Below are 23,486 nucleotides of genomic sequence, written 5' to 3' on the forward strand. Positions count from 1 at the left end.
TTGATTATTGTGCATTTGGATTGGGGTACTGGCACATTTATTTACCAAGAAATCTTACATTGTTCCAGGACAAGACAGTACTCAGTTGCTTGAATTTTGTAGCTTCACTTTGCTTGGCTCTCCCTGCTTAAAGCTACTATGTTAGTTAATAAGGAAGCCCATTTGCATTAGATAATAAGAATCAGGGACAAGACAGACACATTGCTGATTAAACAAGGACTCATATCCCACGTTGAGAGCTCTCTGATAACCAGAGCCACAATCACATCAGTAGGTCAAGCAAAAATCTGAAGATAAAATCAATGTCACTTTTCTGTCTCGGTGACAGGCAGAGACCCACCAGAATCATAGCCAATAAACCCTGTTATCAAGTACCTCACTGTTGTCGATGAATTCAGTTATACTGTGGGTTCAATCATGCCCCTAGCTACATGATGATGTTTATGGCGTCCCTCACTTTGACACAGACTTGCACACAACAATATGCTAACAATTATAGCTGTTCAGCAACTGAATGGGCTGCTTTGTAAGGTAAGGTGAGTTGAGACATTGAGAATGTTCAAGTGGAATCTGGGTGCAGTGAAGGCTAAATCTGCATGAATGGGTGGTTGGGAAAATTGACCTAGTCTCCAAACTCCTGTTCAGGGCCAGTTATATCAGGATTCTTTCAGAAACATTTATTTGTTAATTGATTAATATATTAAATAATTTTAGTCTGATTGCTTTTTGAAAATGATTATATATTCATGTAGTGCAGAATTTTAAAGATTCAATAAAATATTTCATGAAAATTCTCCTTCCTACCCTTGTTTCCTAGTCACCCTGTTCTAAACCAGGGTAATGAACCAATATTGCTAGTTTCTTGTATATAGGGGACCTGAAAAAAAAAATAACCCAAGGCCTACTTAATGAGACTCTTTGGGGGCAGGGGAGAGTCTTGTAATCTGTTTTAAAAAGCTTTCAGATAATTCTGTTGAGTTGGACACCACAAGCTTAATTGACTTCTAGATGCCCTCAAAACACTGAGATTCTATGGAAACCTATAATGTAATAGTATTCATTCCATATATTCCTATAATTTATGCAGAGTGTTTTCAAAACCAGCGTACTTTTTAATTCTCCTTACAACTCTATGAAATAAGTATTATTTTCCTGCTCTCTCCCCATTTTGCCAGAGTAAATGAGTCTCAGAGTTCAAGTGACTTGACAAGGTAATTAGCTAGTATGGAGCAGAGATAGGAAGCATCATTTAAGGCCACCCAAGGACCAACATACTTTCATTTTGAGGCCCTAGCCCACAAAATATCAAATAAAAAAATATACCCATACTTCAATATAATTATTTGCTATGAACTTTTTTTTGGAAGAGTTTTGAATTTTGTTAGGAATGAATTACTCATATTCTTTTTATGATTTAATCTTTATTGTATTTATAAATAACATATTTGAGTTGCAGCTGTCATGTTGCCATAATGTCAACTTTTAAATTCATGTAAACATTTGTTAACGCTGAATTTGCAATTTGTTTTTTCATATTTTAGAACTACGGGAGGGAGAAGACAGAATTCAAACATCTTTTCAAGCCCTTGAAAAGCCTATACATTTTAGATTCTGTAACTGAGGTGCCTGTATTAATTAAGTCTAAGCTTCTGTAATTCAGTGGATTAAAGATAGAAGTTTATTCCTCTCTCAACTAACAGCCTAAAGCATATTATTTCAGGGCAGCAGGCAGCTCTACTTTATATTATTATTCAGACACCTGGAATCCTGTGTCTCATAGGCCATTGCTATTGTCTGCATGACTTACAGGTTCCTTCAGGTTATGGTTCACGGGAAATGAAAAGAAAATGCAGGAGACTGTTTCTGATTAGTTTGCTCATTTATTCTATTCTTCAGTTTTGTACACCTGAAACTAATTAAAAAATTATAATAATAAAAAGAAAATGCAGGAGGCACACCCATGGTCTTTAGATTTACCTTGAAAGTGGCACACATCCCTTCTTTTTGCATTTCTTTGTCCAGAACTTCATCACACATTCACAGCAAACTACAAGTAGAATGGGAAATTCACTTGTATCAACTCACTTGTAATGAATGGAAAAGATAATGGATTGCGGTGAACAACCAGCAGTATCCACAACAACGCATGACAGCCAGGAGACTTTTACAATAATCCAGGTAAGAGCTGCTAATGATGGTAGCAGTGGAAGTTATGAGAAGTGATTGGATTCTGGACGTATTTAAGTTTTTTCTAGGGGATTGGATAAGGTTGTGAGAGAAAGAGGTGTCAAGGTTTTGTCCTGAGAAACTGGAAAAATGGATTTGCCATTTGTAGAGATGAGCAAGACTGGGGGTGGGGGTGGGGGGTTACGGAGAAAAATAAAGGATTTGGTACTGGGTATACTGAGTTTGAGATGCCTATTAAACATTCAAGTGGAAACTGCAAATAGAGTTGGATATATGAGTCTGGAGTTCAGGGGATCTGTCCAGGCTGGTGAACTGGGGAATTGTTGACAAAGAGATAATTTTTGAAACTACGAGACTGAATGAAATTAGTCAGGGAATCAATGTAGGCAAAGAATTGTTCTAAGGGTCAAGCTCTGGGGCATGTCAGTGTTTAGAGCTCTGGGAGTTGAGGAGAACTCAGGAAAGGAGATTGAGCAGAGCAACCAGCAAGGCAGGAAGAGAACCAAGAAAAAGTGGTACACAGGAGGCCAAGGGGAGAAAGTGTTTTAGAAGGCGAGAGTGATCAAGTGGTGACCAACTATAGCATAGAATGCTATGAAGAGTTCGGGTTGGGTAAGGTTTGATGGTTGGACTTAATGTGGAGGTCATTGAAGACCTTGTCATGAACTGTTGGGTGAGTGAATAGTAGGAGTAAAATCTTTTTGGAGTGAGACTGAAACATAGTGGGAAGAGAGAAATTTGAGGCAGTTTCAATGCATATAACTATTATAGCGATTTTTGTTGCAAAGAGGAGCAAGAAGATGAAGCCGTAGGTAGAGGTCAGGATTTGTTTTTAAAGATGGGAGCAAACAATCGATATGTTTGGATTCTGATGGGAAATCTTGCACTAGAGAAGCAAAAATAAATTGATGATGTAGAGGAGAGAAAGGAGAATTATCTTATCAGTATCTATGAGAAGGCAAGAAGAAATAGGGTACAGTGTATAAATGGAGGTATTGGTCTAGTTGGTAGCAGGGATGGTCTGTGTACAAAATGGGTGAAAGCAGAGTCGGGCTCAGACACAGTGGGATGGATATGGTGGAGATGGAGCTTGTTCTTTTCTGATTTTCTCAGTGAAATAGCAAGTCAGGTCATCATCTTAGAGTGAGGATGGAGGAGGAGGCGTTGTGGGTTTGAGGTGAGGGGGAAATTTTGAAAGTCATCTAGAGAGAATGAGTGCATGAAATAGATGGAATTTTGTACAAGATTTCTGGGCATCTCTGGGGGCCCAGTCAGTCTCACTGGTGTACGATTTTCACTAGGCATAGTCAGATTAGGTTGCAGAGTAGGCGGAGAGTTGGATTTGGCCAGGGTTGGGCTTTTGCAAGGATGGTATGGTGAAAGGAGAGAGAGGGGCAAGAAAGTTACTTATGTGTGTGCAAGGGAGTGATTCCACAAAATCTAAACTGGATCAGAAAGGAAATGAAGATCTGAGGGGGTGAAGGCCAGTGAAGAGGTGAGTAGCATTAAATAATTTTAGATTTCAGTGGGTCGATGAATTGTTGAAGTGATAGATTTGGGTTGGAAAGATAAGAGGTGTGGCTGGAGAATTGGATGTAATAGAAATGGAAGGGTGAAATTAATGTCAGCATCTAGAGTACAGTCGAGGGAGTGAGTGGCTGGAGCACAGGAGGTCAAGGCACTGAAAGGCGAGGGCCCTGGAAAGATCACAGATATTGGAATTCCCAAGAATTAGGATAGGATCAATGCTGGAAACAGGGATGGTGAGATAGGAGCTAAAGTCTTTAAAGAATAAGAGGGAAAGGCCTGGAGGGGGGTCTATAGATTTCAGCTACCAGTTCGGGATAGTAGGTGCTATATAGTCTAATGGCCTAAGAGTCAAAGCTGGGGGATTTTAGGGAGGAGGGAGAGACAAGTGTGAAAGTGCAGGTGAGAACAGGTCCATGAGGGGTATGGGGAGAAGCAGCTACCATCTGAAGGGGCTGCAGAGGAAGAGCTAAATGTCGGGAAAAGAAAGTGAAGTGTTCCCTCAAAGAAAAAGGTAGAGGTGATTATGCTGAGGAAAGACCTGAGGGCACAGTGGGGTGGGATTTCAGGGAATCAGGGAGAATGAACAGTATTAGCCAGGTTGATGGAGACTCAGATATGGCGGCCACCTGTGTTGTTTGCATGCCGGGAGCTGGGAAGGCTCAACAAAGAAACAATGGCTTCCACCAGCTCTTTTGTCTGGGAGAAAGCTGCCCCTCCAGTCCTTGTCCTGAAACAGGACAATTCAGTTCCTCCTGGTATGTCCCTGGTGTCTTTCAAGCTGCTGCCCCAGTGCTGGATCTCAGAGTGCATGAGTCCACCAGTGAGTAAGTTCACGTGTGGGCCCTCTAAGAGAAGTGTCTGGGACTCTAACCACCTCGTCTTATTCAGCCACAATCTCTGCTGGGTTTTGTTTGTTTGCTTGTTTGTTTGTTTTAAGGAGGGCACAGCTCACAGTGGCCCATGTGGGGAGTGAGACTTCAACCTTGGTGCTACCACTACGGTGCTCTAACCGACACTAACAGGCCACCCTTTGCTGGTTTTTACAGTTAGCAATTATGGGACTTCTCTCCCTGGCACTGAAACCCTGGACTGGGGATTCTGGTGTGGTGCTGAGACCCCCCTTGGGGGGGGGGAACCTCTGCAACTGAGATATCCTTCCTAATTTTTAATGATCACACGTGGCTGTAGGACCAGCTGGTTCCATGTCTCTGCCCCTCCTACAAGCCTCAAGGTGGCTTCTTCCACATGTCTTTAGTTGTAGGGCTTTGGTTAAGCTAGACTTCAGGCAATTGGCTGTTCTGTAGTTTAGTTGTAATTTTGATGTGGTCATGACAGAAGGCAAGCATCATGTTTACCTATTTCACCATCTTTTCTCACTTTCTCATTTTGTTCTCATTTTTTACTTAGAAAATAGGGTGTAAAATAACAGAAAAATTAAAAAAAGGGAAAAAATGTGAAGTGACCCCGTTAGCTGCTAGCACTTGGCAGAGATAGGGAGTGGTGTCCCAAACTGTGGCTTTGCTGCCTCTTTTCTTTCCATAATGTTCCTGAACATTCATGTTCTACCCATGTTGGCAGAACCAAAAGAGGGAAGAGCAACAAGCTCTTAGGAGAGCTTCGTAAACAAATATCAACAGCCATGTTTGTTATGTGCAGCAGCACTTACTAGACAATATTCTCTACACCAGGCCATAGGAGGAAGCTCCAGGAGGCCATATCAAAGAAGCAGACAGTATGCTCTGATTCTTGAGAAGACAGAGGATGAGGACTGCCTTTGGAAACTGTCAATGAGAATGTACAGTGCTGCCCACCAGAATCATCCTATGCCTTCAAAACACGTTCAAGTGCCCTTGATACAGCCTCTCCCTGAGTGATCAGTCAAAGGTCACCTATGATTCCCTCCTACTTAGAGAGAGTTTTTGGCTTATGGCGTATCAGCCTTTGTTTATATGAACTATAATTTTTGAATATTAGACTTATGAGAAACTTTGAGAACATCTTTATAAAACGTATTGTTCAAATAGCTACAATATTACTTGGGGTTATTTCTATAGCCTAGGAAAAGCAAGAGTGAGAGCATCGAGAGGTGCAGTGATTTTTCTCAAGGCTACCCAGAGAGTAGATGAGAGAACTAGCTTCAGGACCCTCTAACACTACATTTAGCCTACCACCCCCTACTCCTAAGTTGAAGACACTGTAAGAATCAATCAGATTAAATTGAGAAATTTGCTTCAAAGAAGACTGGAGTTTGGATGGAGATCCAGTTTCTTGAGGCAATGCTTTCTCTGTCTTCTGCCCCAGCTACTTGCATTCTTGTATCAAAGTCCATTTGGCCTTCAACTGTGGGCTCAGCCCCACCCCAGGCTTGGGGCCAATTAGACTCAGAGGCAGAGAGGAAGCATAATGTCACTGGGACCCAGGATTCTACTCTGCAGTGATTTTACTGTGCTCTCATATCAAGGGTCAGTCACAAGTAGCTGTTTACCTTGCTGCACTATGGTGAAGGCCCTGCCTCAGATGCTACCTTGACTTCTCCCCAGTGCTCACGTCCTCTGGGCTGGTAGGAGCGAAGGGAACCCAGAGTTAATGTCACGTTGAACAGAACCTCAGCATGAACTACTAAGTATAACCTTGACCTTTTAAGAAAATAATGGTAAGCATAATAAGGAAAAATTTCAAATTTAAACAATACAGAAATTTATAGAGTAGGAAGTCAGTTTTCCCTGCTTCTATTTCAATCTTAACCACATCCTTTTTTAGAAGAATCCTTATTAACTCTTTGGTATAGAACTTTTCAAATTCTTTTCAACGCTAACTAGACATTTACACACACATCTATCTGTGCTCATGTAAGGAAATAAAGGTTTTTTGTTTTTGTTTTTTTCCCAAGGTTGATCATTTAACAGAGCTATCTTTCCAAGTCATTGCCATAGTATTTCCTTTCTAATGGCCACACGGTATTCCATTGTATGGGTGTGACATACTAGGGGTGCCAAAAAAAATGTATACACATGACTTGCGTTCATCTTTTGTTATCGGTATACATTGAGTATCACAATTTTCATACAGTTTTTTCCTTTCTTAAAATGCGTATGCATTTTTTGGCACTCTCTGTACTTTACTTAAATGGTCCTGTAGTGATGAATATTGAAGTTGTTTGGAATTTTTTCCATTATAAATGATACTGTACTGCTTCCCTGTACATATATCCTTGTGCTAGCATTTTGGAAGCTAGCCTCCTAAAAACAAAGTCACTGTGCCACACTGTATGTGCATTTAAAAATTTGATAGACACTGCCAAATTGTTTCCCTTCCCAAATCATGTACCGATATGAGTGTGCCTCTTTCCCCACATCCTTCCCAGCAATTTGTCTCCTTCTGGAGATCTGCAAAGAAGCAATCTGTCAGACAGTGGAAGAGGCAAATGAGAATGTGTGTACAATGAATACAACTGACACCTTGTTGAATCCCAGGGCTCGTTCTGCTGATCTGGCTGCCTAAAGGGGGGTCCCCCTCTCTCTCAGCTCCATGGGGAGCCCAGCTGAGGAATGGTTGATGAGGGCCACTGGGGCACTCTCCTTCACTTTGATTTAAGGTCTGCTCCTCAGTCCACTGCTACTCAGGAACAACATGCTCTGATGGCTGATAATACGCTCTATTTGTATTCTGGCTGGATGTAGGTATAGGAGCCAAGTGTTTATTCATTTCCCTCAGGGAAAGTCTTCAAGCATCGGGTGCTCACCTTGATCTTTAATTGTAATCACAAAATCAAAGCCCTGCTGTCATCTGAAAGGCTCACTCAGACTCCAAACTTAGAAGCTCTATTGGCCTTCCTTCCAAACATGTAGGGCAGGTGGCTCCTTCTGTTATAAGGCTCCCTCTCCATTGTCTTGTCCCCTGAATGAAAACAGAGTGCTAAGGAAGAGAAAGCCAGTGCTCTTCTGAGGCTCAGACTCTTAAAGCACCAATAATTTGTATGAACAGTGATGCCCACTTTTGTTTTTAAGAATGCTTAATAGACTACATTTCTGAAACCCAAACCACAGATTAATCTTTCCAGACCAAGTCTTTGGAAGAGAACACCCACAGACTTTCTCAGAGGACTTCAAACAGTAAAACTGTACAGTTAATTTTCATGGGTCGTAAAAGGCCCCAAGAAAAATTCATCTTTTCACACATATGCTAGGTGATTTTCAAAGGAGATTCACTTATTTCTTGCATTTTTTTTTTAAAAAAGAGCTTTTTTCTGTTTTTGTGAAATTGACACATTTACAGTAAAAAAAAAAAATCAAACAATTCAGAAAAATACAATGAAGAAAATTAAAAAAAAACCAAAACAACCCGTATGAAATCCCACAACCCAAGGAGAATCACATTAACATTTTGGTGGAACACATTTCTAGACACACTCTGTATTTATATGGGCCATACTCATGTAAGCTGCTTTTTTCCTATTTGAGGGTATGTAATTACCATTTTCTCATGTTCTCTTTTATTACTGATGAACATTTTATTCTATGGATGCATCAACAACTTACGAAGCCAGTTCTTTAAGGATGGATAGTTAGGATATTTTCAATTTTTTTTGGCGATTACAAATGATATTGCAGTGACCATCCTTATAGCTAACTTGGCACATATCTTTATATGTTTCCATGTAAGTAATATTTGTATTCCAGAAAATAACACTAGTAGATTGAGGAAATTTGTACTTTTTAAAGTTTTTGACACAATTTACCAATTACCTTTTAGAAAGGTACAGTTCCATAGCAGATTATGAGTGTTTTTTTCTGCATATGGTAGCAGACATTGAATAGTAACATTAATGTTTATCTTCGGTAACTTAATAAGTGAAATAACACCAAATTTAATTTGCATTTTTTGTATTAATGAAGTTTGACACTATTTAATACATTTAGTGGTTAGTTTGTGTTCTTTGCTCACAAAGAAAAACTAGCATATTCATTTATTAAGAATAATGATTGTCATATATATGTTGCATACACTTCCCCAATTAGTTTCCAAATTTTGTTATTTTAATTAAATGTAATTAATTGTATGTTTGCATTTCCCTTTCAAGAGGGAAAAATGCACTTTAAAGGGGAAATGATACATGTATCATGATAATACTGAGAGCTTTGGCTGCAGGAAACTTGAGGATAAGTGGCAAAGTGGGGCAGATGGCATCCTTGACTGAGGAGGCAGAAGACCCTACTTGGCAGTTGTTCTGCCAGAGGCTTTGATGATATTCTAATACGATTTGCTTATGTGTTTTCCAAAGGAAAGAGGACCCAGTTAAAAACATCTGAGTATAACATAAACTTATTTTTCTTTGCTTCTCCCAAAGTTTCATGAATAGCTCAGGCCACTTAAGACTGGGGTTGTTTCGAGGGAGATTTTTAGGTGGTTATAGCACCACAGCTGCTGAGACAAAAACGTTATTGGATGGGTTCTGTTTTACTATCATTTATTTTTCCCCTCAGAAGGCTTCATGTCTAAAATCTGCCTAAAGATCAAATGTGTGATCCTTTGCATGAGGGCTTGGCCTAGATTTAGCCTCACTTGACAAGTAGACATTCAATGCAAGGAGCCGATCATAAAAATAAACCAAACTTAGAAAACATTATCCCAGATTTTGGTGTGCTTGATTTATAGTACTTAACAAATAGTGGTGGCTGGATAGGAAATCTTTACTCATTTGGGCTCAGATTACTTTAAAAATTACAGGGAAGATGTGCTGCCTACTCAAAAGAATGCTCTACTTTCAAGGATCTTAACATTTTAACTTTCTGGAAGCAAATAAATGCTGTATAAAATTTAGGGGACATTTATTATAGGCCACTGTTTTATGAAAAGATATAGATCTATATACCTTTATATCTGTATATATGCCCTGCCTCCTCCTAAAATTGTCCCCTCCCTCCCCCAGCTCTAGGTTTGAAAGACCAAACTGAGGAAATTTTAGAGTGGTTTGGGAGTTCCATGTCAGGAGAAGTACAATCCTTTGCATCAATACTTCAGCCTTTTCTCAGGAGGGTTGGAATAAACAAGGTGACTATAAGGAACAGGTCACCCTAACTCTAGGAATTAATGACAGGGACTCCTCCTTCAGTCCATATCCAAGCAAGACTGTACTCTTAATTCTCAATCTCATTCATTTAAAGATAATCCTAATTAAAAAAAAATTTGTTACTTTTATTTTAAATAAGTAATTCATGCACTTGGCAGAAAATTCACAATGTGCCAAATGGCATGTACTGAAAGATAAGTCTCTTTCCCTTTCCTGTACCACTCTGTTCCGTTGCCTCCCAAGAGGCAACTATTATTGTCTTGTGTATACGTCTAGGGACATGCTGTGTACTCACACAGTGATGCGCACACATACACATATTCTCTCTGCACCACTTCCTCGTGGAAATGGAAACATACCATAACACTGTCTTACTTTTTTCACTTACATTGTATCTTGGAGACACATTCTTCCAGTCTACTGTATTGATGTGCCAAATTTGTTTAACCAGTTAAAAATAGTCTTTTGCTGTTACAAACCAAAGCAGCAATGAATGCTTTAAAATATACATCATTTTGCATGAGCCTGGGTATATTTGTTGGACAAATTACCAAGAAGTGGAATTGCTAGGTCACAGGGCTCATGCACTTTTTAATTTTGAAAGATAATCAGGATGTTTGCCTAGGCAGAGCTGTTAAGTAGTTCTTATTCAGTAAGATCGTCCTGCTAAATAAATTAATATATCTTGGTTAGAAGGGACCTCAAAGTTCCTTTCTAGAAATGTCTTGACTAAGTGCAAACTATAAATCTCTGGAATGTATTAAAAAGATATCAAATTTGGAGATGCAGGACCGACCTGTGAAAAGCAATGTCAAAGTAGATGCACTAGGTCCTAGAGATTCGGATGGGCAACAGTACGTGACTTTAGAGGCTTTGAAGTGCAACCTTCTGGGGCTGCCAACGTTGTATACTGTAGGTGGTGCTGCCTGCTATGAATTAGGCTGAGCCATATGAAAGTTGTAGATGTTAGACCATTTTTGACCTAAAAAAATTGCAACTTTCATTTTCATTTCATTAGTAGTTCAACTCATGTTAGGTTTATTTTTTGGCATCTTAGGGAGAATTCCTTATGGAACTAGGGAAGGTTCACAGAGAAGGTGGGTTTAGAGTCTGGGAAGTGGAAGGTCAGGGAAATGGACAAGATCATCACAAATCAAGGCTATGGGAGATGCCTGGGAATGAGCCTGCATGGAAGAGAAAAGTGTGAATCAAAGGAGTGACGTCTCATTTTTACAAATTTTCATGAACTGAAGCTGACTTCCCAGCTCCTGGTGTGAAGCAGAAAACTGTAGTGTAGCAAGGATGATCGGGTCAGGACACTGGGGGCTCCCATCCCCAAATGTCTGCATCTGGGTTGGGGTTTTAACCGCACAACAGAATCTGATGGGGATTAAAATAGTGGTCCATTTTGGGATCTGGTACCGAGAACTTCAGTTCAACATTGTGGTCAACGTCTGACCTGTCAGCACAGACTTCAAAGCGGCCCTGAAGTTAATTATCTTAAATGGTTGCTAAAGGGATGATAATAGAGATTTCCCCACACTCGGAGAAGAGTCATCCTGGAGCACTGGGATGAATACATAGTGAGGAAAAGTGTGTTTCCTTTTAAAATTATAGATACAATATAACAACATTAGGGAGAGTTTAGAAACAGGGGAAAACCCTATCTATAATCACCACCCTAACAAAACAGTTCTCAATGTTTCCATAATCTTTTCTACTCCTTGACCATTTGCTTTTACATTTTTAAACTGTTATAATGACAAGCTTTTCTCATTGTACATCTCAGTTTTGCTAATTATCATTTTAAATGGCTGTGTACTAGTCCCTTGAGTGGTTGTACTATAATTTGCTTATTTATTCTCCTATTCTCAGACGATTTAGACTGCTTCCAATTTCTTGCTATTAGAAAAAAGTGTCTTTTTGATCTCCGGATCTGAAAAAAGGCTGCCATACACTTTAGTTTTTTCTTATTAAAGTAAATTATTCTGCCACACAGCTTCTCTCTGCCAGCACAGAAACCTATTTGTCTATTTTATTAATACTAAAGGAGATAATACATAGAACAGTACTTGGCAAGTAATGTGTGCTGTATAAATATTAGCTATTATTACTAATCAATGTCTGTCGTCACCAATCTCAGAAAAAGACTTGCAAATAAGGAAATTATTGGGAAGATATTGGATTGCCAACAGAGAGCTAAAATCAACAAGTGGGGAGGAGCCAAGGAAGGCTTGACACTTCTTTTTTTATATTAATGTAATATAATTGAGGTCTTAGTTGGTACTTTCTTTTTCTTTTTTTTAAAGTAATTTAAAAAATATTTTAGGACCTGGCCCGGTGGCTCCATGCTCCTAACTCCAAAGGCTGCTGGTTTGATTCCCACATGGGCCAGTGGGCTCTCAACCACAAGGTTGCCAGTTCAATTCCTCGACTCTCACAAGGGATGATGGGCTGCGCCCCCTGCAACTAAGATTGAAAGGACAACAACTTGACTTGGAAAAAAAGTCCTGGAAGTACACACTGTTCCCCAATAAAGTCCTGTTCCCTTTCCCCAATAAAATCTTTAAAAAATATTTTTAATTAAAAATATAGCTAACATACAATATTACATTAGCTTTAGGGGTACACCATAGTTATTCAACATTTATTTACCTAAAGAAGTGATCATCATGATAAGTCCAGCAACCATCTGACACTGTACCACGCTATCACAATATTATTGACAATATTCCCCATGCTGCATATTACATCCCCACGACTTTCTTGCTTTGTACCTGGAAATTTGAACCTCATTCCTTTTCACCTTTTTTGCCCTTTTTAAAATTTTCAATTACAGATGACATTCAATATATTTTATATTAATTTCAGGTGTACAGCATAGTGTTTAGACATTTATACAATTTAAGAAGTGATCCCCCTGACTAGTCTAGCACCCACCTGGCACTATACATAGTTATTACCGTAGTATTGACTATATTCCCTACGCTGTACTTTACATCATCGTTTCGTAACTACCATTTGTACTTCTTAATTCCTTCCCCTTTTTTACCCTTGCATCTGTCACCCCAACAAATCTAGTACCCATCTGACACCATAATATTGTAATAGACATTACAATATTATTGACTATATTCCTTATGCTATACCCTACACCCCGATAACCACTTTGTAATAACTAATTTGTACGTCTTAATCCCTTCCCCCTTTTTCACCCACTCCTCCAACCTCCCTCCTATCTGGCAACCATTAAAATGTTTCTGTATCTATGAGTTTGTTTGTTAATTTTGTTCCTTATATTCCACACATAAGTGAAATCACATTGCTTCTGTCTGACATACTCCACTCAGCACAATACTCTCCAGGTCCATCCATGCCGCTGCAGATAACAAGAACCCATTCCCTTCCATGGCCAAGCAATATTCCATTGTGTATATGTAACACCTCCTCTTTATCCATTCATCCATCGATGGACACCCAGGCTGCCTCCACATCTTAGCCATTATAAACAATGCTGCAATGAACATATAAACGCACACATCCCCTTAAAGTAGCGTTTTGGGTTTCTTTGGATAAATACCCAAAAGTGAGATTACTAGGTCCTTCTTTGTCTCTTGTTATAGACTTTGTTTTAAAGTCTATTTTGTCTAATATAAGTATTGCTACCCCAGCTCTTTTCTTTTTTTCACTTTCATGAAATAACTTTTTCCATCCCTTTACTTTTAGTCTGTGTGTGACTTTCAATCTGAAGGCATTCTGTTGTAGGCAGCATATGTATGGATTTTGTTTTCTTATCCATTCAGCCCTCCTATGTCTTTTGATTAGAGCATTTAATCTATTTACATTGAAAATAATTGTTGATAGATATATAGCTATTGCCATTTTATTACTCATATTTTTTATCTCCCCCCCCCCCCATCTTAAAGAAGCCCCTCTAACATTCCTTGTAATGCTGTTTTGGTGGTGATGAACTCTTTAGCTTTTTCTTGTCTGGGAAGCTCTTTATCTGTCCTTCAATTTAAAACAACAGCCTTGCTGGGTTGAGTAATCTTGGTTGTATGTCCTTGCTTATCATCACTTTGGATATTTCACGTCATTCCCTTCTGGCCTGTAAAGTTTCTGTTGAGAAATCAGCTAACAGTCTATGAGAGCTCCCTTGTAGGTAACTAACTGCTTTTCTCTTGCTGCTTTTAGGATTCTCTCTTTGACTTTAACCTTTGCCATTTTAAGTATGATGCGTCTTGGTGTGGGCCTGTTTGGGTTCCTCTTGTTTGGGACTCTCTGTGCTTCCTGGGTTGTATGTCTATTTCTTTTGCAAGGTTAGGAAAGTTTTCAGTTATTATTTCTTCAAATAGGTTCTCAATCTCTTGCTTTCTCTTTTCTCCTTCTGGTACCCCTATGATGTGAATGTTGTTACGCTTGATGTTGTCCCAGGGGTCTCTTAAACTATCCTCATTTTTTTAAAATTCCTTTTTCTTTTTGCTGTTCTGATTGGGTGTTTTCTGCTACCCTGTCTTCCAAATTGCTGATTTGATCCTCTGCTTCATCTAGTCTGTTGGTGATTCCTTCGAGTACATTCTTCATTTCAGTTATTGTATTCTTCACTTCTGACTGGTTCTTTTTTATGGTTTCTATGGTTTTTATGTTTGCTATCTCTTTGTTAAACTTCTCACTAAGTTCCCTGAGCATCCTTATAACCAGTGTTTTGAACTTTGTATCTGGTAGGTTGCTTACATCCATTTCATTTAGTTTTTTTTTTTTTTCTTCCTGGCGTTTTCTATTGTTCTTTCATTTGGGACACATTTCTTTGTTTCCACATTTTGGCTGCCTCTCTGTGTTTTTTTCTATGTATTAGGTAGATCTGCTATGTGTCTCAGTCTTGGACGGGTGGCCTTTTGTAGTAGGTGCCCTGTCGGGCCCTGGCACAACCTTTCTGGTCACCAGCTCTGGGTATTCCAGGAGTGTCCCTTGTGTGAATTGTGTGTGCATTCCTGTTATAGTTGAGCCTTGATTGCTGTTGGCATGTCAGTGGGTGAGAGTGACCCTCAGGCTGATTGGCTATGGGGTTTGGCCATGTCCATAGCTTATGGGATGCTGTGTGGGGGTGGGGGGAGGGCTTACCCCACTGAGTGGGATTTGCCCCATTGGGCTCTCGTGCCTGCTGAGACCACTCTTTGTGTGTGCTGCTTGTGGGGCTAATTGGGTGGTGCTCTGCTGTGGTCTGAACCCAACCTCCAAGTATGTTGGTTCTGGGGCCTCTTGGGAAGGGCTCCAGTGCAGACCCAAGTGACCTACTTCCTGTGACCAGCCAAGGGCTACCTGAGAAGAGCTACAAAGTGATCTGCAATTGTTCATTGCCTGTGCTAAACCTAAAGGCATGTGGGAGAGGCCACACTGTGAACCGAGGATTTGTGTCATCAGTACCAGGCCTGAGGTAGCAAAAAGCCAGGACACTCTGGGGTCTGCTGCCTCTTGCCAACTCCCTTAAGGTTCAGCTGCAGATAGAGACTCGTGTGGTATGCAAGTTGGGTGAAGCAGGGTCTCAGGGAGTCACTAGAGTGGGAAGAGTTGTGGTTAATGTAAATTCTGGTTTGGTATAGTGCTGAGCCTGGAGTGACTCAGAAAATGTCTCAGAGCACACTGAAGCCAGTTGACTCCCCCCCCACCCCCGTCTGGGACCTGCAGGACTCTGATAGTTTTTCAAGAAAGAGTGCAATGCGGGTGGGGCTGGCTACTCCTGGAGAAAATGCCTCTGGCGTTGGGGGAGTTGGGTAGGGCTGGATCCCAGCAGAGCTCACCAGACCAATCAGATTCAGATTTGGCCCTGTGGGGGAGGGCTCAACACAGGAAAGATGGCGCCTGGCTGCTGGCTAGTGGAAGGAGGAGCGCTTACAGGGAAAATGGAGACTGTCCTCCAGCCTTCGCCCTGAGCCACACAAATGCCTCTGATGCCTTCTGAGTCACCGTCCCTCCACTGGAGCCCAGGGTGAGTGCCTGCGAACGAGTGAGTCTGTGCGCACAGGCTCTTTAAGAGTACATCTGGATTTCCTGCAGCCTTCCACCCGAACGGTCGGAATACCCACTGTTTTTCACAGCCAAATGGGCTACTTTTTCCAGCACCAGTACTCTGGGCTGGGGAGCCTGGTGTGGGGATGGGGTCCCTCGCTTCTCCAGGGGGAACCTCCGCAGCCAAGATACCCCTCCTGATTCTCAACCACCACAGGGAGGTTTGGGGCCTGTTCCGTGTCTCCATCCCTCCTACCAGTCTTGACGTGGCTTCTTCTTTACATTTTTGGACTTCTGTTCAGCTAAACTTCAGATGGTTTTTCAGGTTGATTGTCCTATAATTTAGTCATAATTTTAATGTGTTCACAGAAGGATGAAGGCAGAGTGTTTATCTACTTTTGAGAAGTAATGGTTAGCTATTTTTTATAATGTCCCTCGATTTAGGTTTATCTGATATTTTCATGATTTCTGGAGTTATGGATTTGGAGAAAGTATACCCCAGAGGTGATATACTTTTCTCATGCCATCATATTAGCGTATACAAAATGTTGATATATTTCATTACAGTGATGTTAACCTTGAGCATTTAGTTAAGGTGGTATCTGCCAGATTTTGCCAGATAAAGTTACAGTCTTTCCCTTTTTATATTGTATTAGGTGAAAACAGGTTATTAAGTTGAGCTCACATTCAAGGGGAGGGGAATGAAATTCCACCTCTTGGAGAAAGAAGAACCAAGTAATTTTCAGACACAGGTTAAAAAACCACCACAGAAATTCATTCTGGGGGAGATACTTCGAATTTATAGTACTTCGAGTTTATAGTACTTTTTAAAATTTCACCCACCAATTTTAGCATTCAGGGATCTTGCCTGGCCTGTAGCAGTTATATTATGGTGTTCATGGATTCCTGTTTGTACAAAGAATGCAAATTCTGTCTCAAAAACTCATTTGAAATTTGAAGTTTAATTTTCCTAGCAATGGAAAGCATTGTTTTTATGGCAGAGTATTCATCCTGGAGGAATGAGAATGAGGACTGGTTTTGGTTTCAGTTTTTTCTTGCCTTAACTTTGAAGGTAAACAATAGTGCTTAATTTACAAGGATAGTTCTCAGTTTTCAGCTCAGATATTTCTTATGAAAATTAAGACAGGAAAGTTAAAAGACCTAGAAGAGGTGTTATCAACAAAGTGCGGTGATTAAATACTTGGGCAGAAATTAATAATATGCAGAGAAGCTTGTTGAGTTTTCAGTTTCATCAGCAAATCGTATAACTTCTGAAGTTTCAGATGTTGCTTAAAACATAAAGTCCCCATGCCTCACCCATTTTCTCTCTGGCAGCATGAAACACATTTCATAGTTAATTCTCCTAAGGGAAACCACCAGACTGGAGGAGCAGGAACGTTATAAATGATAAAGCTCTTACAAAGAGGTATTATTATTGGTATTATCGTTATTATTCCAATTGCTCAATAAGAAAAAGCGAAACTTGGCAATACAACATTGCCTTGTTTCTTGGAACAAAAGTGGAGAATAACTTTGTCTCCATCTGCTAGGGACACTGAAAACAGCCCTACTCTTTACTGCGTGTGTAATCTCCATGGGAAGTGGGATAGAATGAGGTGGAAGCCACACCGGAAAGAATCCCAAGACTTTTATATTTAGAAAATCAGCAGGGGCTCTGGAAGAGCTTCAGATCAAGAGAAAAAAAAACACACTGTGGTATCTGAACACTGAATTGGGATTATTAAATATTCAGAGAATGAAAAACATGCAGATTAAAAAAACCACTCAAAAAATCAGGAGAAGGGTTATTCTGTGACTAAAAATAAAAATCGTCCCATAACAAATACTTCCTAACAGTATCGTGGAACCTTGACTCCTGACTCTGGGCTGCACCTTGCGTTCCAGATGACTTGTAAAGCAGTGATTTATTGGTCCCAGAGCCAGTGAGCTTGGGAGCAGTTCAATAAGACAGTGTGGTCTGTGGGTCCTGAATCATTATTCTACCTGGCAACCTTATGACAGCTGCTGAATCTTGGAGAGGGCCAGGAGGAAATGATGTTGATTTATAGAGGGAGTGGAATTGTTTGTCAATGAAAATATAATTGTGCTTCTTCCAAGCTCAGCTATCTATAGGAAACCAGATCAGCCTTTACTGACAATTTAGCGTAGACCAAAATTTGGAACAGGGAAGCATTGCCTTGCATTTTCTTAAAACTTTGTACTTTTTGTTAAAGGTTTCACTATGGTTCTATTAATATACTTTCTATAAGATAATTTGTGCACACGCCTCCTTTATAATTTGTAATCCTCTCCATAATGTTAGTAAAGTGGTGCTCTGATGGTGAGTGTAATGCATGATGTACATGTATCTTTAAAGGAATAATTTTGTATTTTGTAAATAATCATAATACCTACATATGTGTGTGTGTATATATGTATATATATCATATGACATGCATGGTTTCATTTACTCTTTTTAACAACCATGTGCTTAGCACATTTTGAAAGATAAGGAAACTGGGACTAATAGCCTTTAAGTACCTTGGGTAATGTTAACCAGATAATAACAGAGCTAGCAGCTGAAGATTAGAACATGGCCTCTTGTCCAATCTTTCCACTGCGCTCTCCCCTCTGGATAGAGAGCCTTGTGCTGCTAGCCTCTTATGACCCATTGAACAATGAAAGAAGTACATGCATTGCAGAGTTTGGCAGAATCAATCAAAAGCAATTCTATTTTCTCTATATTAAACATCAAAAAATTAAAAGCCATTCAGGCTTGAATCTCAGATAGACAGGTAATAAGCTGTGATCGCTCTTTGGTGGAAACTCTCTCCCGCCCTCCCCCCCCATGACCCCATCCCAGGAAGATGCTCTCAGCTCTGGGTGGCAGACTCATGAATAAATAGTCCAACCTTATCATAAGAATGATTCTTCCCAGGACTGGGAATGGGGCTGCTCAGAAAAAGTGGGGATGGTGCTCTGATGGACACCAAATTCCAGAGGTTCAAAGCCAAAGCAGGGGAGAGCTTTGTGTGGGGCACAGAACCTTGGGAGGAGATTTAAACCAGCAGAGAATTGAGTAGGAAATGGGCTGCAGTTTACCTTCTCCAAGGGTACATATTCTTTGGTTACTAAAAAGACATTTTCTTTCAGTACAATAAATGAATTTTCTCATACTTGTATTAGATTTTAAAATCCAAATGTGACTTGGGCTACGATTTTTTTCAATCCTACTATTAGGGACATATATTATGGATTATGGACTAATGGTCTTATATCCAGTAAATTAATGTTGGATAGAATACCTGTTCAAGGCACCAATTTCATTCTAATTAAGCCTGAAGTCTGAAGTTGCTTGTAGGAGGAATAATGAAAAGATTTAATCAATGCCAACCAGATACGGCCCTTATTGAAAATAAGATTTGGTGGAATGAATGAAAGATACAATCGGATCTCAGTGATTATTTATATTTACACATTCAATGTTTATATTGATGGCCTCCCAAATATTTCCGAATGTACAAAGGAACTTCTATTTATTGAAGGCCTGTTTTTGAAGATGACTCTAAGATACTGATAAGGCACATGAGTTGCTTAAGAAAAGTGAATATTTAATATTTCATGTTATTAAATGAACTACTCCTTTGGGGTCAGCTAAGTGAGTTCCATTGACTTTCAGACAATAATCCTGGTGTCTGAAAGTCAGTATCTCACCCTCTGCCATGTGTCTAGGAAGTGTTTGCTCACAGCACTTGGCTTTAGATTCCTTCCTGTTAGGAAGTTACGATTCCCTAAGAGGTTGCCAGAGAAATCCCTGAGGGCGCGTCCCAGGTGGGCTCACTATCTGACTGGGCTGCCTTGGGAAGCAGAAGAGCTGAGGAGGGCTAACCTCTCTATTAGGATTCACGGGTGCTCAAGTTCCCCTCCACCCCAAGACTTAGGAGAGCTTGGAACCAATCACATCACTTCTGAGTCCTTGCTTTCTCCTCTTGCACAAAGTAGATATTTAAATATTTAAGAAAGTAAAAAGTTATTGGAGGAAAATGGAACACTGACTATTGCCGAGAACTTAGAGTAGTTCTAAAGTAAGTCTGTGCGTGAGAAAATAAGAATGTCCGTGGAAAAGGAAAACGCATCTTATATTTTTCATGTTTTTTCTCTCTGAGCCTTTCTTTGAGGCATCATCACCAGGACTTATTGGGTGTTCCTGGTCAGCCCTAAGTGAGGCACAGGGTGGGCCTTGGGACCTCTACGCAAAGCTGAGGCCTGGGGAGCATGTGCTGACTAGCCATCCTGGGGACATCCTGTGCAGAATGGCGCAGTGCCCTATGGTGTGAGGCCACACACACCACCAGAGTCTTCTACAATGCCCTTCAGAGCAAACACAGCTCCTCACTGCTGGCCTGGGGGCATTTGGAAGCAGCAGAAATGGGGCTCAAATGTAAAGGCTCTCATAAAAATCCCATTTTATGGAGATAACCCCAGAGAAACTCATTGGGTGTGAACAAGGTTTTCCACTGAAGTTTCTTTTCATTCTGCTTCCTGAGATTTGCCCAAATGAGTTTCAGAAAACTCGGAGAGATTTTTGCCTGTCACCCTAATAGAGTGGGACATCATTTTTCTCCTTGTCCTTTGCAAATAATGACAGATGAGCTCGCTGTGTTTCCAAATGATTCTGCATTTTCTGCCGCATAAAGAAAAACATCTCCTTCCTTTTATAGATATGCAATCCCCTGAGGTTGGCCCTTAAAAGCTGTTTTGATCCATGCATGGTGTTGCTGCCAAATTCTGCAACTCCCAAACTACTGTTATGCATTTTCTCTCAGACAGGGAATTTTAGGACCATCTTTCCTGACCCCATAATAAAGCCATTTATTTCTCTCTGAGATGGAAGATTCATTTATTTTTATCTTGTTTCTTCTTGGTATTTATCTCTATTACTACCCATAATCTGCCCAATCGTTTTCAATAACATCCTGTGATTAAAGCTAATTGGCTTATGTTGAAAGCTAAAGGAGACTTAACCAGGCACAGCAATATTACCCTTGGATTAGAGAAGGCCAACTTTCAGTAGGCTGGTACTTGAGAGGTTTTTGATGGGGAAGGGTGGGTGTTGACCTGACACTAACATTCAGTTAAAAAAAAAAATGTCAGTGCTCAAAATAAGGCAAGTAACATATGGTAGCTCCTTCCACAGACCAATGGACAGTTCTGCCTACAAATGAGGTCAAAGGATGTCTTGTTGATTTTTGAATATTGTCCCAATTATTATACCCGGCAGCATTTCAGAAGACAAGGAACAAGGGGCCCTTCATAATGATGCTGCTGATGATAATAATATTGACGATGACAGTACTAGTAGCCACTGCTTACTTAGCTGATCATTTGCATTTATTAATTCACTTTATTCTTTCCTTACCCTTTAATATAGGCATTATTATTCTCATGTTTTAGAGAGGCTGTGTGATTTTTCTCAAGGTCACCCACCTAGTGAGTAGCAGAGTAAGGATTTGAACTTGGGTTTCGATGCTCAAGTTACTTTATGCCCAGCACCCTGCTTGGCATTGATGGGGAATATGAGAGAAGCACAAACATTTTTCTTGCCCTTGAATTAACTGTCTGTCTTGGGGTAGATAATACACTGGGAACCCTTAAAGAGTCCTGAACAATCATGTACAATTAAATCCCCTCAGCACTTAATACCCTGTTACTAGTCAATAATTTTTTTATTAGATAGTCCCTGTTCAAATTACTAGTGTGGCTTCTGCCTCCCTATTGGATCCATGCCATGAGGCCTACACACCCACAGGATCTCTGAGATGGTGCCCGCTGGGGCACGGTTGAAGCCTGGGGCCTCTGCTTTGTAGCTGTAAAACCTTGGCAAGTCACTGACTCAGTCTGTTTCCTCATCTAAAAGGTGCGAATGATATCTACCTCAAAGGAGTGTAGGAGAATAAACTGAAAGGTGTGAGGAAAGGGGTTTGCACACAATAAGGTCACCTGTAACAACAAAAACATCAATAGTGACAAAAAGGCTCAGAAATAGTGCTATTAAAATTCAAATCCATTACAAGGAAGAGGCATACCATCACCACTTGTTTTCAGTACAAACCTTTTTATTTAGCCTGGTTTTCGGATTTTTTAAATTCCTATATGGATCCTTTGAAAATGCTAAATACCATGTGATGGGGTGCTTTGTCATTGCTGTATGATTTCTTGAGTCCTTTATTATTTCTGGCCAGATGGTAAGTTTCTGAAGGAAGGAAGGGGATGGCAAATCTTATTCTTTAGTTTTCCTTGATGTCAGTTATAGTGCCTTGTGCACATCAATTCACATGCAGTGAGTGATGTTTATTAATAGTGTGAGTTTCTGTTTCCGGGCCTCTTTCTCAAATATCTCCTCCATTAAGGTGCGATTAAGGTCCCACAGTGAGTAAAGTCCACTATCTTCATGTTTTTGGATAAACACTATTCCCTTTAGATTTTTAAAATTTTTTTTATTGGGGAATAGTGTATTTCTCCAGGGCCCATCAGCTTCAACTGGTTGTCCTTCAATCTAGTTGTGGAGGGTGCAGCTCAGCTCCAAGTCCAGTCACTGTTTTCAATCTTTAGTTGCAGGGGGCGCAGCCCACCATCCCATGAGGGAATTGAATGGACAACCTGGTTGTTGAGCGCTAGAGCTCACTCTCTAACCAACTGAGCCATCCGGCCGCCCCTAGGTATTTTTTTAAATAGATTTATTCCTCCACGGACCAGCACACGAAACTTCTATTAATCATTCCTACCATAGTGAGAATTAATTTATCAGATAATTTCAAAACAGGAAATGACCAGACAGTGTGGAATACCTGGAGAGAAACAGAATGTGCTGAATGTTAGAAGAGGAGAGTGAGGAGGAACAAGCACAGAACAACATAAGTTTTTTAATTGTGGTTGGAGCCAGCACTGCACATTGGATATGCACAATAAATATTCTCTAATTTTGCAGATCTAGGCATTCCAGCAGAAAATAATCAGCAAATTTGGGAGATAATATAACACACAGGTCTAGATTATAGGCTTTGTAATTAGCTACATCTAGGTTTGAGTTTCAGCTCTGTCATTAACTAGTTATATGATATTAGGAGAATCATTTTATTTCTCTGATTCTCAGTTTTCTCATCTGTGAAATGGGAATGATAATGGTACCTACAAATAAAATTTCAGCAGGGATTTAAAGAGATAATGCATGCATGTGTTTGACATAGAAGCTAGCATGCAGTAAATGCCATTAGCTATTTTTTGTTATTAATGTTAAATATCACCCAGAGTTAGGCCAGTGGAAACATTATCTCACTGAGATATTATGAATCCCATGACAACCACAGGATACAAACTACAGTGGTCAGCCTATAAGGACATTACGAGATGTGGAAAATTTCCTTAAAAATCTTGATTAAGTCACTAAACTATATATTAAATAAAATTTTTATTTTGCAAGAATTTTAAGTTTATAGAAAAGTTGCCAACATAGTACAGAGAGTTCCCATATACCTTTTCATCAGCATCCCTAATGTTAAAATATTTTTAAAATGTGTTTAGGTATAATAAAATTCTCACCACTAGTAAATCTAGTTCATTTCTTTTGACCATGGTACTTTCTAGTTCTTGTTTACCTTTTGTGGGAGATGGAAAGGGTGTTCTCATTTCTTAA

At 40.0% G+C, this 23,486-nt stretch overlaps 1 long non-coding RNA gene across 2 annotated transcripts in view; it reads left to right on the forward strand.

Moving 5' to 3' along the window:
- Positions 1-23,486, forward strand: part of LOC109450855 (uncharacterized) — a 145,574-nt gene that overhangs the window by 13,909 nt on the left and 108,179 nt on the right. The window contains exon 2 of one of the 2 annotated variants that reach the window (XR_012497559.1): positions 2,023-2,178. The exons of the other annotated variant lie outside the window; for it this stretch is intronic. This is a non-coding gene — a long non-coding RNA (uncharacterized LOC109450855). The remainder of the gene's footprint in view (positions 1-2,022; positions 2,179-23,486) is intronic. 2 annotated transcript variants of the gene reach the window in all.

The sequence above is a fragment of the Rhinolophus sinicus genome, linkage group LG06 (genome assembly GCF_036562045.2).
Source record: "Rhinolophus sinicus isolate RSC01 linkage group LG06, ASM3656204v1, whole genome shotgun sequence".
Classification (NCBI taxonomy): domain Eukaryota; kingdom Metazoa; phylum Chordata; class Mammalia; order Chiroptera; family Rhinolophidae; genus Rhinolophus; species Rhinolophus sinicus.